We start from the raw sequence: 7,286 nt of genomic DNA, 5'->3' as shown, positions 1-7,286 counted from the left end.
TCAATTATATCTGAATAAGGCTGGGATAGCGGGGGGAGAATGGCAGTCCTAAAGAGCAGCCAAATTGTAATCGAAGGCAAAGTGGTCCTGGAATGATTTCTACAAAATAAAATGAGAAATGAGAAATTAACTGAAGTGTTTGATCACATTGACATATCTTGCTTGCAATGATCTTGGAGAGTTTGGAGAAAATTAGTGGTAAGAATATAGAAAAATAAACCCAATAACAACACAACCACAGCCACAATAATAACAACAAATAAGGCAACCATTGACTCCTAGAGAAACAAAGCATTGTACAGAAAAATAATTATAATCATAGCATACTATCTGGCTTGCTATTGAACAGTATTTCCATGTCACAAATACAGACACAATGGATACAAATTTTACTAAAAATTGTGATATAGCTATACAAGCAGATGAACTAGCAAGTATAAATATATTATTGTAGTACTACGTCCTTGTTTTCCATATTAGGAAGTCAATATATGCTTTAAGTTGAAAAAAAAAAAAGATGGCAATATATTGTATTTAAAATATGGATGTAGGGCTTCCCTGGTGGCGCAGTGGTTAAGAATCCGCCTTGGACTTATCTGGTGGCGCAGTGGTTAAGAATCCACCTGCCAATGCAGGGGACACGGGTTCGAGCCCTGGTCTGGGAAAATCCCACATGCCGTGGAGCAACTAAGCCCATGCACCACGACTACTGAGCCTGCACTCTAGAGCCTGCAAGCCACAACTACTGAAGCCTGCATACCACAACTACTGAAGCCCGCTCGCCTAGAGCCCGTACTCTGCAACAAGAGAAGCCACCACAATGAGAAGCCCATGCACCACAACGAAGAGTAGCCCCCACTCGCTGCAACTAGAGAAAGCCCACACGCAGCAAGGAAGACCCAACACAGCCAAAAATAAATTAATTAATTAAAAATAAAATAAAATATGGATGTAAATAAGAGAAGAAAAAAATTAAGTATTGAAATTGCTTACCTCTCAAGGAAATCACGTATTGAGGTTTGAGAGAGATAGGGCTGAGCATTAGTGCTTATTGATTAGAAACCTAGTACTATTTGCTCTTTTAAACTGTATAGATGTATTACTTTTAAAAATAAAAATTATATTAAAAATGTACATTTTTAATTGTAAAATGACTACATGTAAGGATATAAAAAGATAACATGTAAAATACAGGTCTGTAGGACCAGAATCTACAACATGTTTATCTAAGATGAAATTCTCAGAGCACTTTCAGTGAAATTCAATGCCAAATTAAAGTTCAGAATTTCTCCTACCAAAGCCACATTTACTACCTCTACTTTTGTGATAATCATGCTCTCACTTTTTTTTTTTTAACTTATTTATTTATTTTATTTTATTTTTGGCTGTGTTGGGTCTTTGCTGCTGTGCGCAGGCTTTCTCTAGTTGCGGCAAGCGGGAGCTACTCTTCTTTGTGGTGCGTGGGCTTCTCATCGCGGTGGCTTCTTTTGTTGCGGAGCACAGGCTCTAGGTGTGTGGGCTTCAGTAGTTGTGGTGCACGGGTTCTAGAGTGCAGGCTCAGTAGCTGTGGTGCACGGGCTCAGTTGCTCCGCGGCATGTGGGATCTTCCCGGACCAGGGCTCGAACCCGTGTCCCCTGCATTGGCAGGCAAATTCTTAACCACTGCGTCACCATGGAAGTTCGCCCTCACTTTTCTTTACCTTTGTACCATCAAAGGTTTTATCCCTAACCTACAGGTTAAGTGTTGCCTGTTTTTGACTTTATCTAAATGAACCCTACTGCATGTAGTATGCTATAACTTGCTCCATATTCTCATACCCATATTTGTGAGGTTGACCCAAGAAAGTGTGTTGCTGCCAATAATTTTTTTCCACCATATTCTATTTGTTTTTTGCCTATACCACATTTTTGTTCAAACTACTCTTGACATTTGAGTTGTTTCCGTTATTTTTGCCATTGCAAACAAAACTATCAAATCATATAAAATTGCGTTTGCTTTATGCATATTAATTTTGTATCCAGCAACTTACTAAAATCTCTTCTTAATTCTAGTAATTTATCTCTCAATTTTTTACTATTCTATGTCTATTTATAAAATCCACAAATAATGGCATCTTTGCTTTTTTCCAATCCACATCTCCATTATTTACTTTTCTTTATTACTAATACTGGACCTCTAGTACATATTGAGCCTGCCAATCAGATTGTGGTTCAAATTCTCAGTTACAGCTTTTTACCCTTCTCAGCACAGCACTTATGTTCAAGAAAGTTGATTTTCCTTGTTATCTTCTGGGGTGTGAGGTAGGGAGGGCAGGTTTAATCCTGGCTCACCATTATACATTTAGCCATTTGATGTCCTAGTTTTATAGGGGAGACGTGTCTTCCTATTAGACTCCTTATCTTGAACAAGTCTTGGGCTTTGTTTCCTGTTGCCATATCCTGTGGGGCCATGGAGAAACATGGTTAGGGAATAAGCCAGTTCCATTTCTCAACTTACCTTTCTGAGCTCTTGACTTAACTTAGATAATTGACCTGAAATTTTTTACCTTATTATCAGTTCACTGATGCATTTAAGGAAATTTTATTAAATATATTTTATGAGAACTGTTTAGTTGTTTTTATTGGCAAGTCAGTCCAGGCACCCAGCCTGCCATGTTAGCGGAAAAAAAGCAGCTGAGTTGAAGAACTATGAAAACAAACTAGGCTGCTGATTCTTCAGACAGGATGCAAGAACTAGTTTAAGTGTACCCTTTGAAGTAAGGCCAGTTTTCTAAACAATTTTTAAATCCTTTCTCAAAAAATAATGACAATGCCAAGATTATTTTCCTTTTCCAGTAAAAGCCATGTACTACATATCCGACAGTAGGTAAAAATATCCAAAGAGTGCATTCATTGCACCCTGATGTCATTTCTCTTGGTGAAAACACTATTACGTTTTTTTCCAGAAAAACTATCTCCGTGCCAACACATATTATGCCAGTCAGTTACACATCAAGTTTTGAACTCCAAACACCTACACAAAGTTCTTCATGATTAGCTCTCACTTCTCAGAAATAACACAGTAATGTTCCAGCGTTCCTGAGAGATCATAGTATTCTTTTACAGTCCGTTTGATGTATGTTTCCAAAATGCCAGACAGAAACGCATAATGCCTTCAGAATTTGTGCCAAGTACACATAGCTGAGATTACTCAGATAAAGTCATATTAATCTTAAAGACATTTGCTATTTTTTTAGAATGACAAAAGGGCATTCATAAAATTTTATGTCTAATTTACTTTGTTTATTCTATGGGTGTAACCCTTAATTGTTTGTTTTGCTATTTAAGTCAGTGTTTGCTGAACAAAATGACAGGCATTTTGAGTCCCACTTTCCTGCATCCAGCATAACTGAGGTTATCAGACTGGACTCGCATATTCAGAAGAGGAAAACAGGCACTAAAATAAGGAGGCAAGGACTCCTTTTTTGTATCCATAACGTCTGGCACTACCCCTGGTATGTGGGAGAAGCTAAATATTTATGAAAGGAATAATAATGTTGAGGGATATTAAATAGAATTCCCCACTTGTGCCAGGAAGAAAATGACAGAGAAAGAAGACAGGCTCTGGGGTTCGATAGATCTGAGCTTGTATTTCAGCAACGTCAATCATTAACTTCCTGGCACTAACAAGTGAACATCAGTTTCCTAATCTGTAAGGAAGTGTATAATGCCTAATTCACAGGGCCGTGAATTGTGGGGATTAAGTGAGATGGCACATAAGCAAAGCAACTAGCATAGTTCCTGGCACAAAGTTGTCATTCAGTAAGTTATTTTCCTACTCTCAACCCACTTTTTCAAACACTGTTTAAAAATTATCTCGAGAGAAAAACGACTGCCGCTGAGGGTGCGAGCAACGTGTGCGCGCTGAGTAGGGGGAGAGGTCTGGCATGTACTGAAATGGGACTGAGAGTTGTCTGCTGGTTCTCAGCTCAAAGAAGATTCTACAGTCCTTATTGATCCTTTTTCTTGGCATTACCATTTTTTGAAGCAAAGTTAACCTAGTTTTCTAGTTTGAGCTTTCTTTTTAGCTATCTTTTTAAAAAAATTTTTTACTCTATAAACTAGACAAGAGATAGTTCTACAATGTCCAAGTCATTCCAGCAGTCATCTCTTGGTAGCGACTTGCAGGGTCGTGGGCGTGACCTGTCTGCAGCAGGAATAGGCCTTCTTGCTGCTGCTACCCAGTCTTTAAGTATGCCAGCATCTCTTGGAAGGATGAACCAGGGTACTGCACACCTTGCCACTTTGACGAATCTTGGAATGAGTTCTTCATTGAATTAACAAGGAGCTCATAGTGCACTCTCTTCTGCTAGTACTTCTTCCCATAATTTGAACTCTGTATTTAACATTGGAAGTAGAGGTCCCCTCCCTTTGTCTTCTCAGCACCGTGGAGATGCATACCAGACCAGTAACATTTTGGCCAGCTTTGGTCTGTCTGCTAGAGACTTAGATGAACTGAGTCGTTATCCAGAGGACAAGATTACTCCTGAGAACTTGCCCCAAATCCTTCTACAACTTGAAAGGAGGAGAACTGAAGAAGGCCCTACATTGAGTTATGGTAGAGATGGCAGATCTGCTATATGGGAGCCACCATACAGAGTACCTAGGGACGATTGGAAAGAAAAAAATCACTTTAGAAGAGATAGTTTTGATGATCATGGCCCTAGTTTCAACCCAGTGCTTGATTATGACCATGGAAGTCTTTCGCAAGAATCTGGTTGTTATGACAGAATGGATTATGAAGATGACAGATTAAGAGATGGAGAAAGGTGTAGGGATGATTCTTTTTTTGGTGAGACCTCGCGTAACTATCATAAATTTGACAGTGAGTATGAGAGAATGGGACATGGTCCTGGCCCCTTACAAGAGCGATCTCTCTTTGAGAAAAAGAGGGGCACTCCTCCAAGTAGCAATATAGAAGACTTCCATGGACTCTTACTGAAGGGTTATCCCCATCTGTGCTCTATATGTGATTTGCCAGTTCAGTCTAATAAGGAGTGGAGTCAACATATCAATGGAGCAAGTCACAGTTGTTGATGCCAGCTTCTTCTTGAAATCTACCCAGAATGGAACCCTAACAATGATATAGGACACACTATGGGTGATCCATTCATGTTGCAGCAATATACAAACCCAGCACCGGGAATTCTGGTACCTCCACTTCCCTCATTTCATCTTGGGGGACCAGCAGTTGGACCAAGAGGAAATCTAGGTGCTGGAAATGGAAACCTGCAAGGACCAAGACACATGCAAAAGGGCAGAGTGGGAACTAGCCACGTTGTTCACATCATGGATTTCTGGCAAGGGAAAAACTTGAGATATCAACTATTACAGCTGGTGGAACCATTTGGAGTTATTCAAATCATCTGATTCTAAATAAAATTAATGAGGCATTTATTGAAATGGCAACCACAGAAGATGCTCAGGCTGCAGTGGATTATTATACAGCTACACCAGCATTAGTATTTGGCAAGCCAGTGAGAGTTCATTTATCCTAGAAGTATAAAAGAATAAAGGCCTTTATTGAGATGGAGACCAGAGAAGATGCAATGGCAATGGTTGACCACTGTTTGAAAAAGGCCCTTTGGTTTCAAGGGAGATGTGTAAAAGTTGACCTGTCTGAAAAATACAAAACATTGGTACATAGGATTCCCAACAGAGGCATTGACTTACTGAAAAAAGATAAATCCCAGAGAAGATCTTACTCTCCAGATGGCAAAGAATCTCCAAGTGATAAGAAATCCAAAACTGATGGTTCCCAGAAGACTGAAAGTACAACTGAAGGTAAAGAACAAGAAGAGAAGTCAGGTGAAGATGGTGAAAAAGATACAAAGGATGACCAGGCAGAACAAGAACCTAACATACTTCTTGAATCTGAAGATGAGCTACTTGTAGATGAAGAAGCAGCAGCAGCACTGCTAGAAAGTGGAAGTTCAGTGGGAGATGAGACAGATCTTGCTAATTTAGGGGATGTGGCATCTGATGGGAAAAAGGAAACTTCAGAAAAAGCTGTGTGAAAAAAGATGCAAATGCGAGTGCTTCAGCAACTGTGAAGATAAAGCTTAAAAAGGTGGACAAGATTGAGGAACTTGACCAAGAAAATGAAGCAGTGTTGGAAAACAGAATTAAAAATTAGGAAAATACAGAACCAGGTGCTGAATCTGCTGAGAATGCTGATGATCCCAACAAAGATACAAGTGAAAACGCAGATGGCCACAGTGATGAAAACAAGGAGGACTATACAATCGCAGATGAGTACAGAATTGGACCATATCAGCCCAATGTTCCTGTTGAAATTTCTGAGTAAATTGGCAGAAGAACACAGGCAGAAGAAGGAAGCTTAAGATGTGCAAGAAGCTTAATGATTTCAAAGAAAATAATGGTTCTTTGTTTTTAAATGTTAACCTTTTTTAAATACAATACAGATAGAAGAAAACTATTGTACTCTGTTGTTATAGCGGAAAAATAATAGACGTCTGTTCAAGTGTTAAGTGTTATAGCAAAACTACATATACGGTTAAGTTAATGAAGAATTGTTTTTGTTTTATCAAAATGGTAACAGACAGAAATACTTTGTAGAGACTGACTTCATATGCTACTTAAGACACTTGTACCACTAAGAAAGATACATAGAAACATTCAGAGAAATGAAATTTAGTAGTTCCAAGCTTCAAAGAAATGTCAAAACTTTTGATTCCATTCAATAAAGAACAAAACCAACTGTATTTTTATTACTTTCATTTGAAACGTTTCACATTTTAATCTGAGCCTTGCAGACTTTTCATTTGGAGTCTGAAGCATTTTTGGTTTTGTTTCATTTTTTGAGAACTTCATTAATGTGAGATTGGTAATTAAAATGAAGGTGCAGTTTTCTTTTAATGTCATGCTGTAGTTTAGGTAATAAGAAATATTAAGTAAGTGGCTTTAGATTTTGTAATTTTTTCCCTAAGCTCCTGCTAGATTTCATATTCTAGTAGTCAACATATTTTTCAGTGAAGTGTAAAAATATTCCCATTCTCTTTGACCAGTATTAATTTCTTGAGATCTTATTGCTTGTCACTTGAATCCTGTAGCTGTCATACATCTGGTATAAGCAACATTTGATTTTTGAAGTGTGTAGACCATCTCTTCATATTTTCAAGATGTAATTTTACATTTCTGCATTTTAAAAAAGTTTGGCCGTAATCTTAGACGCATGCCTCTAATTCATATACTTGCATATGTGACCTTTGTGAACAGAAATTTGC

At 38.3% G+C, this 7,286-nt stretch overlaps 1 pseudogene; it reads left to right on the top strand.

The window, feature by feature from the left end:
- Positions 1-4,122: 4,122 nt before the first annotated feature.
- Positions 4,123-6,346, top strand: LOC132376296 (matrin-3-like; annotated as a pseudogene).
- Positions 6,347-7,286: the final 940 nt, after the last annotated feature.

The sequence above is a fragment of the Balaenoptera ricei genome, chromosome 12 (assembly GCF_028023285.1).
Source record: "Balaenoptera ricei isolate mBalRic1 chromosome 12, mBalRic1.hap2, whole genome shotgun sequence".
Classification (NCBI taxonomy): domain Eukaryota; kingdom Metazoa; phylum Chordata; class Mammalia; order Artiodactyla; family Balaenopteridae; genus Balaenoptera; species Balaenoptera ricei.
This window is presented reverse-complemented; position numbering and strand designations above follow the sequence as displayed.